The sequence below is a fragment of the Thermobia domestica genome, chromosome 3 (genome assembly GCF_964235325.1).
Source record: "Thermobia domestica chromosome 3, izTheDome1.hap1.1, whole genome shotgun sequence".
In the NCBI taxonomy this organism is placed as follows: domain Eukaryota; kingdom Metazoa; phylum Arthropoda; class Insecta; order Zygentoma; family Lepismatidae; genus Thermobia; species Thermobia domestica.
The window spans coordinates 160,426,475-160,446,163 of NC_137456.1; the positions used below are offsets into that span (position 1 = coordinate 160,426,475).

A 19,689-nucleotide genomic window follows, 5' to 3' on the forward strand; every position below is an offset into this window, starting at 1 on the left:
TCTTTGGTCCGAATAATACTAATACTACTACTACTAATAATAATAATACCATTATTATCATTATTATTATTATTATTATTATTATTATTTTCAACCTCCCGTCGTTCTGCTTTCAATCTAGCAACAAAAGGCGTTTACAACTTAGCAAACGTGAAGCGAATGACAAGTTACAGACCGAGTGCTAATGTAATACAACGTCACGAATTGTGTAAGCAAGCTAAAGAGGTCTGAAACAATTCGTTTCCGATTTTTGCAGTCGTTTTTACGTCTGTAAGCTGACATGTTTAATATTAGTTTCTTTCTTTCTTTCTTGTTCATTTGTTAGTTACTTCAACGCTAACTGTAACCTCTATCATGCGTCTTCCTCGACCAAAAAACGTATCAATTTTATTTCCTGCAGTGTTTTCGCGTCACTGCTTTTAAAATGGGGAGGGGGAGAGTACACTTGCACATTTCACGCTTGCGTCTGTTCAATGCTTTAACATCGTGCGAATTTCTGACCAGGCTTGGCAGTAGGTTTTTTGCCATCATGTGTGGTTGGCAACACTTATCAGATGCAGTGGAAGGGGCGAAGCTAGTGCTCACCTGTTCTTGTCTCGCTCGTGCTCGCTCACGCTTCGGCTCCGGGAGCCAATTCATGGACAGGCCTGCTCTACATTATCACTGAATGTTCAATAATAATAAAGGATTGAAATACGGATTGATGCATATTCACATAGACTAATTCATTACCTAATCTACCCGACCCTACTTTTTACTATACCTTTTTAAAAGGGTTCCATTTATCGATGCTCAGCTAGAGCGTGCATTGTCAAGTTTACCCTTCTACACAATCCTCTTTCATATGCACTCATTAATTTCGACTGTAAAATCTGTGCTGGTTTACTTTTGGCGCATCACATTTTGGAAGATTTAGGCTACAGGCAAAATTCAATATCTTGCATGAAAAGACATATTTATAAAGAACAATTTTTCTGCAAATGATAGAATTAAATACAAAGTAATACGCCCGTATGTTATGTTCACAAGTGTAGGGTTACTAGTGTAAAATCATTACTTTACCGTGGATAAAATAAGCGAGTACGCCTGCATACGAAAGATTACTATATTAAGAGCTGTATTTTTGCAGTGTACGGAGGTTATATTTTATGTTTAAAAGTGGAGCAATACTATTATGAAACCATGACAAGTGCTTTCGAAACTCGTATCATTGTCAAAACCTAATCGTTTCACTACCTCGCTTACGCGTACACCCAGTTTTGGTGTCGCGCCTGCTCCCTCCGAACGCACCTCCTCGCTGCTCCCAGTTCCGCCATACTCTGCCTCGGTTCGATAGCACTGTAGTTTGTATGTATACATCTGGACACCGTATTTATATACAAATCGTAAAAGAATTGTAATCTTTTAACAACTGCACATGATGGTCCCCATAAATATTATCTAAGCCATGTGAGATATTTTCATGTCGCCCAGCGCAAATCATTTAAGGGATATAGTATACGTAAAGCCGCGTCAGTTCCCGAAGGAGCAGGACGCTCATACTTTTAGGGATTATTCATTGAGTATCTACGAACTTACCAAGGGGGTAAGAAAGCGACTTTTATTTAGGGTTAAGTTCCAAAGTTGGGCGTCCGTTTCCAGCAACATTTTTAAAATTTACAGGAAAGATATGGATAATCTGATCGTTTGTGTGTTTGATAATATATGAGTGTCTCGAAAAATCTGTTTATTTATTATATAAGCGGCTATAAACATGGGACTATACGGCGAGCGGAGGGAACTACTTCGCGCAAGGTAACCGAACAGTTGCATTGTGGGAAAGAAACGAGCATTTATGTTATCAAGATGGCAAATGTACAAGGACAATGAACTAACAGTTTTAACATTCGTGAAGCAATATGTTGATAACGAGCAAAATCTTTTAAATGTTTGTGAAGAGCACGGATTAATGAACCTAATAACAAATTGCAGAAAGTGTGCAAAGGAGATAACGGCGAAAAAACGTGGCGAAAGCGGACGCCCAACTTCGGAATAAATGCCTTTATTTACTTATCGACTGATACGAAAATAAAAAAGAACGTACCTGTAATTTATATCTGCATGTGTAGTGCCCTTGTACTTTATCTATGACTATGTGTGTGTGTGGGGAGGGGATGAATTTAACGCATATTGCATGTCTTGTGCACATGGATACTTCTTACTATTGCACTACGTATAAGATTTATGGTATTTCATGTAGAAGTGGTAATAGAACACATAAGAAACGCAGATCAGGGGGGTTCTCATGTATACTATTACCCATTTAAGAAACAATACGAAGTAAATGAGTGAATTTTCAACACTTTGAATGGTGCACCAAAAGTAAACCTGCACGGTGAAATTACCTTTTTATAACGGACTATTCTCCACCACTACCTAAATCTGTACAGTACAATCACTAAAACTGTAAAACCAATGGAGGAAAGCAGGCTTCTATTTTCTGAAATAGCATAAAGCAATGGAAATTAAATAACTTACCCTGGTACTGTTAAGGACATCGTCCTTACTTTAGCAACAAGCCGCTTGGGAGAGGGTCTCCTAGACGCAGAGTGCCAGTACTATCTAAATTATTTGAATGTGCAATGATGTGGACACTTTCAGAAATGGTTTGCGTCAAGACAACGCTAATCCTAAGAATAATCTGCTACGCCGTTGAATGTCGCTACCATCCACATATAACGCGACTCAGCCAGACTTACACAGTCCCAGTTCTAGTTTACCTACTTCTCATGAGATGTCGCCATGGTCTCTATTCCATAATTTTTGCCTTCAGTGTTGCTACTTCAGTGTTTGAAACACATTCAGTTATTTAGTTCATCAGCATACGCGTATGTGCAATTGAACTAGATAGATATGTGAGGTGATTTTTTTCCAAAGGTCGACCGGAACTCCTTCTACACGAATATATAATTATTTAATTATTAGTAAACTATAATAATATGTCAAGTAAATGCTTATGCGAAATTCTTGTTTGTACACAAATAGTTTCGATGCCAGTGCCAACAGAAAATTGCTTTCTTCTAAATCGTAGCAACCACCATCATATTCGATTAAACCATAAGTTGCCCCATCGTTTGTTTAATTTATTCTGTATACAAGGTGACCAGACGTCCCGTTTTAGCCGGGACAGTCCCTTTTTTCCAACAGTTGTCCCGTTTTTTCTGATTATCGAACGGGACGCCTAAATGTCCCGTTTTTAAATAAAAATGGTCTAGGTGTCCCGTAATTATTATTCAAAATATAAATCGTCAATGCAAATTCTACTCTCTTCCGTACCAACTCTCGTTGCCAAGGTTCAGCCGTGTCTAGTCTAGAACTTCTGAATTTTCAAATGGGAGTTGTGTGTTCGTGGCTCAAGTGGGAATTCTGAGTGTTCAACTAATTAAAAGAATTGTTGGGCAGAATTTGCAATCGGGAACTATTATTTGTTGTGTGGTATACGTAAAGTTAGAAACGGTGTGTTATCACTCTTACTTGTGTATTTTGTAAATTGAGAACACTGCTGAGTCCCAAAATACAATCTGGAAGTCAGATATCCCCCCCCCCCCGTAGCCGATTCGTATGCGTCCCGTTTTCGCAAGTGAAAATTCTGGTCACCTTGTCTGTATATAAATAATAATTTCATTTGTAATTTGGAAATGTTTCAATGGTTTGCACAGACTTCGATTAAAAAATAAATAAATAAATAAAAAGTTAGTTGTAAAATATGCTCGATTGGTTTCCTTTTTCCCTCTACTTTTGTAAAGCTTAATAATTTATAGTATTGACACGGAATAGATAGTCATAATGTTCATTTTAGAAAAGCGTCTGATTTCAAATAATCAGAAAACTTATTTTAGTATATTAATAATTCTGTAAATGAAAATGAAATGAAATCTTTAAGTTTTACTATTACTATATTATGGTTTCAAAGTTCGTTTTTTTTTAAATCACAGTAGCTATATTATTACAGTTGTCTCCAGGCCCGTATTCAGGGGGTCTAGCCCCCCCTGAATTCTGGCTGCCTAAATTTTGCTCCTAGTTTTTTGCGATATTCTATTCCGATGTTGTTGTTTTATGGTTTCATACGTTAAATTACGTTACCAACATTAAATTTAGAGAGCATTGCCGAGCAAGCGTTAGCGAGTGAAGGCGGATTATAGCCCCGCAGGGCACGTTGTTTTCTATCTTCGTTACCAACAATTCACCTTCTTTTCTCACATAAATCACTTCGACTTACCTTTACGGTTTGTACAAATCCCCTACTGCCCTAAAAAGAAAAAAAAAATGTGTTCGATACTTTCTTGACTACTTGAACACTACTTTCAACTCATTTCTTCAGTAAATCATCCTACTTTCGGCTATTTTTGGCCCCCCAATACTAAACAATTACTTTACTTTTTAGTGCAAATGGAAATTGAACTTAAAAAATCATATTATTACTTATATAAAGTACTGTCAAAGAATTTTAAATTTTTAAACCTTCAAATTCTTTAAAACCTAGAAGTAAATCATAAAATATTAAAATAATGTAATTAGTCGTACGGTTCTTATAATTTGGAAGATGAAGTAAAGAAATGGAAATATATTCCTTCCCGTGAATTTATAGGCCAGGGAAAAACCCGGGAATATTCCCATTTTTTAAATTCCTTTCCACCGGGAATATTCCCACTGCCCATCACTAAATAAACTCACATGGCGCAATCTGTGATCGAACCATTTACTCCTTGCACCAGAGATAAACGCTCTACCACTGACCTTGTTTTTAAAGGACTTAAAATATGGAGTAGGTTCATTAAAATGAGGGATGAAAATGTACACATAGGGTGAATTTTGTTATTCCATACTGCAAAATATCTCGAAATAAAAAAAAGCATCAGACGAAAAAAATGTACGAAATAAAATTTATATTTTGCAGGCAGAAATTTCTCTATGCTAAAATTCCCTTCCGCCTTAGAGGTGTACGGCGAAACTGAAAAACTGTTTACAAACCCCGTCATTTTAATTGATGATTCGATACGTAAATTTTATTGGAAACATTTTTCGAATGCTGATAGGCTGGTGTAATCGGTTAAATCTAAGTTCACTAAGGTATCTTCAAGTAGGTAGATTAGATAGGCCTTTCTCATCACCGAAGCTATATAAAATACAGAGAGACCATTTAACTTGGAATTCGAACCACTGTAGTGGGCTCAAATGTCAATATTTTCCACCGGGAATCGAATATTTCGTATGTAGACGTTACTTTATTTGTTAGTTACAAATTTTACTTTAAATAAGTTATATATATATATATATATATATATATATATATATATATATATATATATATATATATATATATATATATATATATATATATATATATATAGGCCTATATATGGGGTCCCATAAGGTACCGTACGTCGAATGGTATTGTCGCTGTGCCTCCCAGGGTCGCCCTTCATTGGGACTCAGGGCCCAACTTTAAAAATTTAAATGTAAACATATATCCAGTAATATCTCGTTCGTTAGTTTTTTAAAAACTAAAGAGCACTGTTGCAAAAGATTTTTCATATCAGTCACCGTTTTCAAAATGGCCGCCAAGACATGGTGCCTGTATCAGATAAAACTTCAAGTACTACTAATATGAAAACTAGGGACGGGCACGAGTCGAGCTAAAACTCGACTCGAATAAATATATAATTACTGTAGTTCTTACCATCTAGGCTGAGACTTGCACGGTCGAATTTTTGAATTGAGTTGATTTTGATTTTAACGTCCCTTTGAGCAGCGAGGCTATATGAGACGGGACCTACTGATTAACGTGGAGTCCTAACCACAAGAGTTCTCGACGAGAATCGAACCCGCTTAGCCACGAAGGAGCTCTGGTTGAATTTTTTAGCCCAATTAGAAGAAGAACCCGGATAGTGATGTCAACCGGCTCGGCTCGGTGCAAGTGAGTGAACAGCTTGAGCCGGTTTGGTTAGGATTAGCACTGGCTCGGTAGAAGCGATTAATCGGCTCTGTCCGACCCAGGGGCGGATCCAGGACCTACTTCTGGGGGGACGATGGGTTGTCATACTGCTACTTTTAAAGGCTCCAAACTTTGGGATGGGCTTTGTTTATATATATAAAATAATAAAGTTTCCTCTTCTGGGGGACGATCGCCCCCCACCTGGATCCGCCCCTGGTTCGACCTGGCTCAACTCAGCAGCCAATGGCTCGAACCGGCTCTGTTGGGATGAGTCATTAGCTCGGTTCGGTTCTGCTCAAGTGAGCCATCGGCTCGATCCGGCCAACTCGGTAGACGTGACATGTGAGCGGTCCTTCTGAGCTTGGCTCTGTGGTGAACAAGCCGTGAGTCGACCCATTTAAACCAATTGCACCATTAGAGTAGGTAAAGTAGGCTCAGGTCATTTAACCTGATCAAATGTTCGAGTTGGTTCGCTACAGGTCAGATGTGGCTTTTATGGAAATGACTGTACATTCGGCTCAATGGGTCTTCTTGTATCTGGGGTCTAGTTTAAAGAAATCCTTGATTCGGCTGTGAAGAAGACTATTACGAATCTAAGTTCTTGTACAGTCAGGTATAAATTTCCAACTTGATAAATTTCCTGTATATCTATCTTGATGAATTAATGGATTGAAGCTGTGTTTAGTACCTTCCATTGGTTTAGGTGGGTGGGATCATGGGTCCCTTGCGCCTCCTTTGGGTATGACATTGGTGTTCTAAATGATCTCTTCCTGCGCATACCTTTGTTGGAACCGAGGCAACAAACTTGCTGAGAATAGACAAACTTGATGCAAGGTAATGCTTTGGAATTTAAAAGTAACTTAATCAATATTGAAATCACTTTAGACAAGACATTTCAGGTTTCTGTCAAATTATCTTTTGATATCAATAAAATATTTTTTTTTTTTTCATTTTGCTTTTAATGTGCCCATATTATTCAAACTTACCCTATTTCTAGTCAAAAGATTGGCCTACGTTTTAATAAAATTCATTTCTGATAATTTATGCATCTTCGCGCGTACACTTTGAAGGCTGAGAGAACCTCAGCATGTCGCTGGTGTCCAAATTGATAATGATTAAACACTTTTACTGATATTTCCAACAGTCAAATCCAATAACAATAAAGAAAATGTCAGTTGAGTTGAGTTGATTTTAACGTCCCGTTCAGCAGCGAGACTATATGAGACGTGGATCTACTGATTAACGTGGAATCCGAACCACAGCAGCCTCCGCCGACATCGAACCCAGTTCTCCCACGCCAAATGCGCGTACGTTAACTGCTTATAAAGAAAATTTGTGTTAATTGTTATTGGAATACCTTATATATACTTAAAGTATTAACAAATCAAGACACTCTAAGAATTTAACGACTAGAATTATAAAACAATTATTTTGCCTGTCTTTTGTCTTTTACGTTAATGTATGAACGCACATTTAAAGCTTTTGAGAGAAATTTTGAGGGCTCTAGTCGGGTCGGATGAGTGAGCTGTTGGCGTATGGGAGTGAGAAATGACGTATGGGTTTTCACAGCGGGACAGTTGTCTGTTGATGTTATTTAGTTTTGTTTTCTGGTTTCGTGGAAGACAGGAACCGAGCCTGTGGGTTTCTGAAACTGTATAAGCAAACAAAGAGGCGTGTCTCCCGTTTGAGTGACCGCATGTTGCATGCAACCCAGTCAACTAAGGGCTGTGCTGGTGAAGTTGGTGGAAAAAAAAAAAAAAAAGGCGCGGAATAAAAAGAAGGAGGTTTCCAACTTTTGCCTCAATTCACATAAACGGACCTGTATTATTTGGCCTTTCTTTGAATTTTCATTCTTTTTTTCATCTTTTTCTTAAAGTAAAACCCGGTTACTGTGTCCCACGATTACGCTGACTACGTTAAAGGAGACGGGTATGAGAAATGTAGGACATGGAGGAATAAAACAATTGGGAGGAAGTGGGACAATTCACAGAAAACGCACCCTAACATTATTTGTCCACCACATAGTTCACTTGGCTTAGGCGGGTATCTAACCAAGGATCACATGCAGCAGAGGTGAACGCTCTACCTCTGTTATCATGTTTAAATTTAAATATTAATACATAACTGAATAAGTAAACAATAATATTTAACAATAAGGCATGGCTAACTTACAATATAATATTGATAGTTTGTTACGTAATCATTTTTTTCGGCACCATGATATTTTTATATCAGTGACGGAAAGAGTTACTAACTTTCACTCATGTCCCTGAAGCTTTCAAGCCAACAGATATACTCGGTGACAAACACGGTATGACTGAGTCCACGAAACATTGACACGCATATGCAAAGTATGTTTCAGGATTATTAATCCAAGGAGCATAATTTACAGTTATATTTTTCTCTCTTCTTACTGTAGTCATCTCTGTTGTTATGGTTGTCAAAATATTACAGTCAACTATAAATTGCAATGTATGCCAATCTATAAAGCGCTTGAGAATAACTTTTTTTTTTTTTTTTTTTTAAGGAAACTTTCCTTTTTTTCATGACGTAGAACTTTAATCGAACGTATGTATGCTAAAACTCAAGTCGAACATGAGGGTTGACGTCAAATTTTCATAACTACGAATCAGAGATGAAAGAAAGAAAAACTACATGGCAAGATGCAATCTAGAATTTTATATAATTGCCGCTAGAGAGGGGTGTTCGTTTAGAGGTCATCCGCCCTTTACCCCGAATTTCAGGTTTTGGGGACATAGAAACCTTTGGCTGAGCAAAGTCCAACATAAAAAATTGGAAGTCCTTACACCTAATAAGTACGAATTTTGATCAGTTATAATCCATTTCCATTGGCCGTAAGGAGCTATAAGCCTATATTGCTCTCTTGTATACTTTTTTGCACAAGGATTAAAAAGAGCCTGCTTAACATTTGGTAATTGGGCTTGAGCAACTTTACAGTTTTAATTATCTGTGTGTTCTCCGTATTTATTCGGTTTAAGGTCCTCAAGCTTGTTTTGTTGGACTTTGCTTATCAAGAGACTTCTAAAACTTCCTTACTGAGCCCAAAATCTTAAATCCAGAGTGGGGATGGGGGCGGTTGCCCTCATGTCCCACTGACGCCATTGTCCAGCGATTGTCACATGAAACTACCCCACGCCATTTCGCATGGTTCGAGACAACGAGCTTGCTCATAACATCTATGAGGTCAAAAATGTTTCGGTAGCTTAAAAGGTTGTATCCCATCTTCCTATATTTTCGTCTAGTCTAATGACCTTTTCACAATACACTACATCGTCTGAGTTATGGTTTGCAAAGAGTCGAAATCTGTTCATTAATTTTCCGTCATACAGTCTATCTTACGAAAAGCTAGCAGCATTTCCTCGTTTAAGTATTTTCAGCAGTCAAGAATAACCTTCATTACTTCTCGATGATGATTTACAAGTTCATTACTTTGCACCAAAACACTTGAATCAATTCGATTTCCTGCTAACAATTGTATTCTTGCAATTTGATATTCGAAATACCATTTTTATATTTCGGTGACCTCTCTATCTCTAGAAGCATTTTTAAAAAAAGAAATCCACCCTTTGTATCCCGTTGAAGATCATACGGTTTGATATCTTGGTGAGGCATAGCATGCAATGCACGCTGAAAGTCGCATGTTTAGATTTGCTATAGGCTAACCATTTTCCCTTTTTGGGTACAATAATGTAATAATTAACTTGGTAACTGGATTTTACGTTTCTTTTTGTCTTTGTGTGAAAAGAGGCAATTTTAATTTTTTAAAATTAAAACAATCCCCCACCCCAAAATTGTAATGACACTATTGAGGTCATGTTTCCCTCGTGCGAACATCCCTGACTGTAGATATTTCCGTTAATTTCCATTAAATCTTTCGCCACCAGAAAAAATATATATTTCTTTAAAACAGCTGCCATATTCAAAGATTCTGAAGAATCATGATTTTAGCGCATGCTAAGTTTGATTTAGTAAATAACTAGCAGAATATCCGTTCTTCGCATGGGGAGAATAGTTTCAGTTTTGACATAAAAGGGCACCAAAATTATCACCAATCAACTTATGGACCCGAAAAACGATTAATTAGAAACTAATATCGGTAACTTACAATGAATTTTACCTGTCACCATCCGCCTTCAGGAGTAGTAATGGCGTATGAATTATAATTTAAAGGGCATTGCAAGTATCATTGTGCATCTCAGCGACCCCGAAAACTATGGATTGGACATTAATATTCGTCATATTCTTTGTATATCTCCTCCTCCCTCTGCCCCAACTTGCGGGGTGAATTGGGATTTAAACGACGACGGAATTGTCACTGTTCATCTCGGCGATCCCGAAAACTATGGATTCGACACTAATATCGATTATTTACGATCATTTTTATATAGCCCCAAGTCGCGTCTTCGAAGTTAAATGATGAAAACCATCCCAGGCCCGAAACTAATTCATGTTGAAAATGTGATCGAGATCAGTCTTTAACTTACAAACATAATCACTTTCATTTGTATATAGGTTCCTATATACATTGCAGAATAGGTTAATAATTGCAAGAATTACGATTTTTTGCAAAGTTCATAATTCCATGCGATTATGCATTTTGAAATTTATCACGCGATCTCACTGGCTAACAATCATATTTTCTAGAGCATGACGAAGAAAAAATGCATACAATTTGTCACTAAATATCTTATATGAGGGTTTCTGCAATAAAGTAGCGTTGTAAAGAAATGTTCATTATACCGATATAAAATTCACGTTATATTTAATAAATAGCTGCAATATATGCATGGAATTTTTTAAAGATGTTATTTTCTGATGTATTCTCTAAGAAATGAACTGAAAATTTAACTTCTTCGTACACTTTTTTCGGGTTCACCCTTTTATCTACTGTAGTATGTGCTATCGTTTATTTTACTAAATTGTTAATTAAAGCAAGATTAAGTTAAAAATTATCAGTTTTTCTGGCTAGTCCACTACAGTGAGGATTAATATTATGCATTAGAAAAAGTTTATATTTCATTCTTCTGAGATTAATTTTATGCCTCTGAAGAACCTTTAAAGTTCATGACTTGTAGCCGGCAATCATAATAATATTTTTAACCACACAATCCTTTTATCTTGTCAAGGAAGTACCGAAATTAGGTCGAATAATAAATAAATTATTGGTTCTCCTCTCTTTTCTGGCAGTCATAAATACATTTATTTAGGAATAGTTAGTATTGTTACCTCAATCAACCCTAGGCCTACATGAACGTGTCGACACGTGTCGAATGTTTGTCCTAATCCTCGTTTCGCCTTTCCAATTATCTGACACTTTTATGACAGATAAATGATAAGATTTGTGTCCGCCATTATAGGCGAAAAAAAGGATCCTCGTTTTGTCTAATCCATGTTACGCCTAAAATGGCGGACAATAAGAAAAAACCGTGGAAATTCAACTAAAGGGAAATTATATAAGAGAAAATTCCCTAGTATATAAAGAGTTAAGAAATGCAAAGTATATAGATTAATATTAACTATTTTCGAGAAGTGAAAATTACCAAAACTCCTTTATGTATTTACTAGGACCATGGATGTATACGAATATATATGAGTAAGCGAATAGCAAAACCCGTTAAATTCACATTTTAAAATTTGTGACAAATCGAGAAAAACTGTTTAAACACGTCATAATTGTAAAATAACATTAGAAACTAGAGAACATTAAAGAATTAAGAATATTGTGATTGTGGGTCTGTCGAAAGCTGCATAATCACACTAGTCTGTGAATTGCGTTATTGAAGAAAATAGTTTGGATTTAACAGCTTTTGCGTATGTAAATGGAAATAACAGCTTTTGCATCTGGACGAGCGGCCATTTTTTTAGGCTCAAGATACAAAACCTATCAAAAAGAAAGGGAGTCAGAGTCAGAAATCAGTATTATGCCTACTAAAAAATTGGGGGAGGGAGGGGGGAATGTATTATCAACTATACATTGCACAAGATTGGCACAAATGAATATTTATACACAAATGCTACATTAATTTTGTTCTAAATGGAAAACAATGGATCCAAATGTGCAAAAAATTGAGTTATGTAACCTCCTCTCCATCATCTACTAAATGGAAATCCATATCGTCTTCGTCCTCTGGTGCATCACCATTTTCTCGGTTTTCTATTCCTCAAAAACCTCTTTGTAAAACGTGAGCTTTGAGCTTCTTTCAATCGTCAAACCCTTCGTAACTACAAGCGGAGTTAATTATAGGCCTACCAATCTGTATACATTTCTAAATTGAATGAATATATTTTGGAAGAGTTTGTAACCTTTTATGGACTAACATAGGGTGAATATTAATTTGCCAATTATCCCAATATATGAATTTGAAATATAGCAAAACAAAATGTGCAAATGTTGAGTTTGAGCAAAACAGTGGCAGAAAGAGAATCAGAAATGGTAAATAAGTGGCAAAGTTTTTTTTTTAACATGTTGTACTAGAAGCATGTTATAATTTTGAATGATAATTGATACGAGACATTTTAAGAAAGAGGTTCTGCTGAAGCTGAAGATACTGTTTAGAGAAGAACTTAATCCAACAATGTTCTGTTCAAAGTAAAGAGTTACCCTGAAATGTAAAACAAATGACTTTTAAGCATAGGATAGTCCACTCACCTTGTCTTTTAGGCTACATTTCGTTTCCATTTTTTCATGTGTCTTGTACGTTTTCTAGACAATTTTGGTGTTGTCTGATAATATAATTGTGATCATCGCTGCCTAGAGTATCGTTTTCTTTCGATTTTTCGTGCATTTGTCTAGTAATTATTAAAGAAAAGCAAATAAGCACAGAAAAGTTTCACGAACAGTTAGGTTAAGACATATAGTGTCTCCATTTTCAGTCCAGGGTGCGCGGTGACTCTATAGTAGAGCGTTCACCTCCGGTGCTTGGGGTCCCTGGTTCGATCTCAGCTCGCGCCGTGTGGACAAACACCGTGCTCGTGAGTTTTATCGGGGTTCTCCCGTTTTTCCCACTTTCTTCATTCCATCATTTCATTCATTTCTCATCATCACCGTTTCCTTTAGCCTAACCGGCATAATCATGGGACGTAAAACTAAATATTTCATTTTCATTTTTTTTTTCAATTTTCAGTCCAAAAATAAAAAAAATGAAAGCACACACTTCAAATTTTGCCAAATAAAATATCGAATGATTTCGGAAGAGTTGCAATAAATATTCAGATTACTAAACTAATCCTATACAGCACGAAACCTAAAATTGTTTGAAATATGGAATTAACCGGGTTTGATTCTGCTTTCCTCATAAGGTTATTTGCAGGTTTGGGATTTAACAGTTTATGAAACTGAATATGGAAGAGGAATTTAACTGGTTTTGCATCTGTTGCCATGATGGATTTAACAAGTTTTGGTAATTGGCACATACTTCAATCTCAATTTTCAACTAGTTAAAATGGCTTTTTCTACTATTTGGAAATAATAGCTTTACAACAAAGGTTTCCAAAGCAACCACTATCTCGTTTTTTTTGTTTTTTTTGTGAATTTAACGGGTTTTGCCATTGGCCTACTCATATATCGTATATATATCGACACGTTCTCTAACGATCCAAACGATTATGGTATGGATTCCAAATCTTAAGAATAGATTTCATCTCAGCTTGAGTCTTCTATTAAAGTAAGAACTAGTACAACTTTCGGTTTCAATATTGATTCCTAAATATTTAAAATCGTAAGAGATCATGATAAATCAGCTTCCGATAAACAGGTAGCAACTCTCACACTATCACTCTATTCCTGCCGTGCGTTCCGGTTTCAATATTGAATCTGCATAATTTGAAAATCTACAGTACTTTAACAATGTAAAAAGAAACTCACATGTAAGAGAACAAGGTATAATTGTTTTCATAACTTTGCTCACTGCACCGAACACCAGTAAACCTTAACCAAGACGGACACCCAACTGAATAAGGGGTTTAGCCGGATAGTTAGTAGACAATGTTCGCTTCATCATATGCACTTCAGAAGCCGATAACACACGAGGTTACTACTTGTCATTATATGTCACAACGGTTAATGTTTTACACTGGCAACAGAATGCCGTGACTGGACCATAGAAACGAGTAGCATGGTGCGATGCAGGGTTGACAAAAACCATGTTTAAAAAATTAAATAAATGAAAACAATAAACCCATTTTCTGTTTAAACCCGGTATTTTTTGGGTTTAAACAAGATTTTTTGTTTAAAAAAATTTGCTGTATGTATTTATATCACATATGGAGAGAAATAAATTTGTTTCATCTTGGTGTTATTGTGCAACAACCGGGTTATGCTGGAAGAGGTCACATAAGCTTAAAGCGGAATCAAACCGCTTCTCGGCTTAATCCTGGACTAATTGACCACAAATGCGATATGTCTGCCGACTCACTCATGAAGGACTCCTGGTAAAAATACGTTGTCCTGATCTTTAGGTACTTGTTAATGTAACTGTCAAGAGTCAGTTCAGAAGGACAAAAAGATAACCAGTTGCACAAGTGAAACCATTATGCAGAATTACATATGGACAATTTCAAAATGCTGCAGAGTACAGAAGAACTAATTCAGTCCAAGTTAGTTCATTACGACTTTTATTAGTCCAAGTTAGAAATACAACGAGAAGAAGAAGAAATAGGCTTAATTTGCATATCAGTAAGAAAAGTGAATAAAGATACGAATTATTTGAGTCCAGTTTGGCTCTGACCCATTTATACATACATAAATAAATACCAAAGATACTTCTGATTTCAATAAATGCCTCTCGTGGGATTTGTATGAACCCTCCTCCCCCCCCAAAAAACTACAGCATTTCGATGTATTTTATCAACAGTAAACATTATTAAAACGAAACAATATTTAGAATTTTTCTTTGATTGAAATTGCATAACAATAATAACAAACTATAAAAAAATCACAAAAGAAGCATTCATAAACTTATAAAAAAAATACAAAAGTTGCTTTTGTAGTATAATCTTTTTGAGTAATGAATGGGGAATTTAGGTCTGAATATAATACGAATAATATACGGGAGTGAAACGTGATAACCCATAAATGTGTACTCATCAAGATTGTACGGACATTTACACTTTTACGAACATTTTTCGTGTTTTTGTTTAAACCATTTTTTTAAACAGCTGGTTATGACCAGCAAACCCTGGTGCGATCAGTCTCGATTTCAATCTCATCACGCCCATACTGACCTATAATTTGGTGCCAGCCCAACGAAATCATGGTACCTACTATTCACCCGTATTGTATCGAAGTACGAAGATCACCAGATAGCATGATAGCAATAGTAATTAATTCCTATCCGTATTTGGTCTCTCTATTTCCGTTATTACTGAATGTACGCACAAAAGGGTTGAATGATATCATTTCATTGTTCTTCATCATATGCCTTACCCTCAACATGAGTTTCCGAGTGATGTTACGTACAGGAAGATATATATTTTGATTCTTTAGTTAAAAATTGCTCTGGATATAATTTAATTATGTACAACAAATTGCTTTATTAGCCTAAGTTATATATATATATATATATGTATATATATATATATATATATATATATATATATATATATATATATATATATATATATATATTATAAGTTATAAGTGTTATTAACACTACAAAAATTAAAAATAAATAATTTAAGTTCATTATGAATATTTTACAATAATACATGTATCTAATGTCTGAGAAGATGTACAATCTATATATTCAAAATTCGTAATGTAGTATTTATACATTCAATACATATCTAAGGTTACCAACTATAGTGTGTGCATACATCGACAACGAATAAAATGAAATGAAATGATATCTTTAAGTTTTACGTCCCACGGATATGCCGGTTAGGCTAAATGAGACGGTGATTATGAGAAATGAATGAAATGGTGGAATGAAGAAAGTGGGAGGAAACGGGAGAGCCCCGAGAAAACCCACGCACACGGTGTTTGTCCACTACAAAGTTTACTTGGCCGTGGCTGGGATCGAACTCGGGACCCCAAGCACCAGTGGTGAACGCTCTACCACTGAGCCACCGCGGCCCCTTCGACAACGAATAGTGCTCCGCGGACAATAATTTGAGAAACGTTTTCATAAAACATTCAGCGAAACACGTACACTCCCTTAGGTGTTACATGAATATTATTAATTTACCACAGTTGCAACTTGCCACTTGCTGATTTATCATAAGCAAAAGCTAAATGTTCCAGACATCTATTTTTATTTCTGGGTACATAACGTAGACAAAATCACTAGAATGGAAAAAATATAGCAAAGAATATTTTACGTGTTTCACTTCCAAATCAAAATATTTAGGGTCATAATTCTTACTTTAAGTAGAGCATCTGCCTCCATCTATGTGTGTTTAATTACTGTTTTAACAAACAGGAGATGTTGAGTTGATTTTCAGTTTAACGTCCCATTCAGCAGTAAGACTGTATGATACGTGAATATATTGATTAACGTGGAATCCGAACCACATGAACTCCCGCTAGGAATCGAACCAGGGTCTCCGGCACCAAATATGATTACGCTAAACGCTTAGCCACGAAAGAGCTCGACAAAGAAGGAGATATGCTTCCACATCTTAAAGGGTTCACCACCGGTAATAGTAGATATTGGCTAAATGAACAAATTTAAAACAAATAAATGATTAATGTCAATAAGAAATGAATTAAAACCATTGTCATGCTACGGGAAGTTGGAAACATGAAAGTTTTACGTCACATGGTTATGCGTTCTAGGCTAAATGAGACGTTGATGATGGAATTGAATGAAATTGTTTAATGAAGAAAGTGGGAGAAAACCCACGCAAAGGGAGTTTGTACACCACACAGTTCAGTTGGTGCGAACTGGTATGGAAACAAGGACCCAGACATGTACGAGAGGTGAATGCTGTACCACTGAGCCACTGTGGCCCGCAAAGGGGAAGTTGGTATTATACCTAGCGGTCATAGACATCAAACCTCGATGACAGCTACTGAAGGTATATTAAATGAATACCTCATATGTAATTTTCGTACCTTCACAATACTTACAATACTGTTAATACACAACATTCATTTCAGGTAAAGCAAAAGAAATTCACGATGGAATATAGTCAATACTTCACTATCTTAGATAATATCGTCACCTCACAGAATGCCTCAAAATCTTTAGCAATGTACATGGTTTATCATCTTCATAGTTATTATTTACAGGTTACTTGCCGCAACTGAGATGCTTATACGTCCTACGGTCTTCCGCTAACCTACATTCGATTTTTTTTTTATATATATATACATGTATAGTGGACAAGCGCAATTTGTACAGAATGAAGACGGCAAGGTTCTTTTAGGAGCCGCCTAGAGTATGAATGAAATGTAATGTTATGTTTTTTCTATATAATTTCTTTTCCTGATCTTGAGTGCATGGATTATACTTCGTGTTTCAGAGACACTGCAACGGGAGATGAGAAATGTATTATAATCAGCATAAGACTACGTGAAATACAATTGGAGGTTTTTAATTTAACATGTGAACATTACAATATATTATGTACTATTTTCGTAAGAGCATCAAACCAGGTTCTCTGAAAGATAGAAATTTTAGTTAATTTTGTTATGTATAAGTGTGATCAATGTGTATAAACGTAAACTTAAAACATAGGACAGAAATGGAAAACATTACGAATCAAAATTGGACATTGTAAGCATTAATGACCATTTATCAAATAAACGTGGTTCTTTCTATACAAGTGCATTCTTAGTAACTTGTTAGTGTACAAAGGTAGTTATTTTGTGATTTAAAAAAATTCATAATGTGTTAGAAATATATTCATTGTATAACTTCAAATGTGAGCTCTTGCTTGATCGTATCACACAATGACTATTAAAACAATTAAGATTACAATATACTTGACATTGTTATCAACCTTTGATATAATTTGTTTGGCTTCCTTCTATTACTATGGCCTAGGTCGTGTGTGTGTGTGTGTTTATCTCTGGGTGTAACAAACGGCTCTGTGAACTCAAAGTATTTTAACAACCAGTTCTAGTGAACAGGTGCGAACCGGGTGAATAGCACCAATGCATACACCCTTCCTATTCCCAACTAGAGAAGGTTTCATTTTTTTCTGAGACGTAAGACGTAACCCTCACAATATCCCTTCTGAAAGAAAAAATATACATTGGTGTACACTAATGTCCAAAATTATTGTCGCATGTCTATAAATATGTTGTTGTAGGAATAAAATTTTATAACGAATTCGCACGGTATTTCTCATAATATTAACATGTGTCTAATCTGAAAATATATGTATGTTGAAAATTTCATGTCAAAAGAGCAGTAAAGAAGAAAAATAAAACTAAAATAAAACTTTCTTTTCCATTTAGCAACATTTTGTTTCACTCGTTCTAATTTTCGTATTTATAATTTGTTTCCGATGAAATTTACCACAAATATACATTTCCCGATTATATACATATTATCGGTATTAAAACTACGCTTCAAAATTATTATCAAATTATATTCTTACAATACGACAGTTATAGATGAGATAATCATTTTGTACTATATAGGGCAGACCATTATCTTACTTACCAAAACAGAGATGAAATCATCCAGAATCCAAGCGTAGGAATTAAATTTTTAACTTCAAGAATGATGAAAAACACCAATAAACACTCATGTAGACATATCTATACACACACACACACACACACATCTATATCTATGAGGTGCACCACTTCTCAAAAACACACAAAACTTTTCTCAATAATTACAAAACATTGTGGATACATTTCAATATTTATGCATGAAATATATATTTTCAGCGAAGCACACGATACACTGCTCGACTAAATATATTTATAGGAAAATTAAAAAACACTGAATTTTTCTATAGCATCTACTCGCAATAATAACGACACATTACTGATTTAAAAACAAAATAAGAAAAAGAAGTTTACAGTCCACTGTGTTCCAACATCCTATTTCCAAATTTTGATTGGAAGAAATCATAAGAAATTCCATTTGTCCATTTGAGGCGAATCCTATATGTGGTTACAGAGTTCGTGTCTTATAGATCTAGCAGTAATTGAACATAACTCTTGACACTAACTAAGGTCAGATTAGGAGTCCTCCAAACAGTCTGTACCACTGTGTCTTTCTGAAACAATGTTCCGTGGGGCACACATAGTATTCCGTGAGGGGCACTGCTGATAATATTATATTTCTTATTAAATTATAGACGTGTAATTTTGGTCTGCTCCGGGGGCCCCTCTCAGAGCTACGGGGGGTTACTGCATCCCAAAAAACTAGTCTCGAAGAAAAACTAGTCTCTCCTAAGAAGAGAGGTGCTGGCATACCATGGTTGTCTCGAATTTCAGAAAGTGGTGTAGTTACAAATCAAACTACGTTTAAATTAAGGCTGTAGCCGATTATGAATTATTTATATCACAAACACTTTTCCTGTTTCACTATGTAACTACACCCTGCTGAGACCATCTCGAATGTTAAGTTCTCGTTGTCTCGAAAAGTAACTCGAGACGAGCTGAGGTACAATACTGTTAACACAGTCGGTATAGCAAAATCTTAGTATATGATGCGTAAAAATACAACAAAACCAACGATAATATTCAGGATAATAATAGTAATAACTTCTAGTTAGCATCTTATATATCG

At 35.7% G+C, this 19,689-nt stretch overlaps 1 protein-coding gene across 2 annotated transcripts in view; it reads right to left on the reverse strand.

Moving 5' to 3' along the window:
- Positions 1–19,689, reverse strand: part of mRpL22 (mitochondrial ribosomal protein L22) — a 91,090-nt gene that overhangs the window by 43,464 nt on the left and 27,937 nt on the right. Inside the window, exon 1 of one of the 2 annotated variants that reach the window (XM_081751959.1) lies at positions 2,518–2,745. The exons of the other annotated variant lie outside the window; for it this stretch is intronic. The gene's annotated coding sequence lies outside the window, so the exon portion shown is untranslated. Of the gene's footprint in view, positions 1–2,517; positions 2,746–19,689 lie in introns of those variants that run through there. 2 annotated transcript variants of the gene reach the window in all.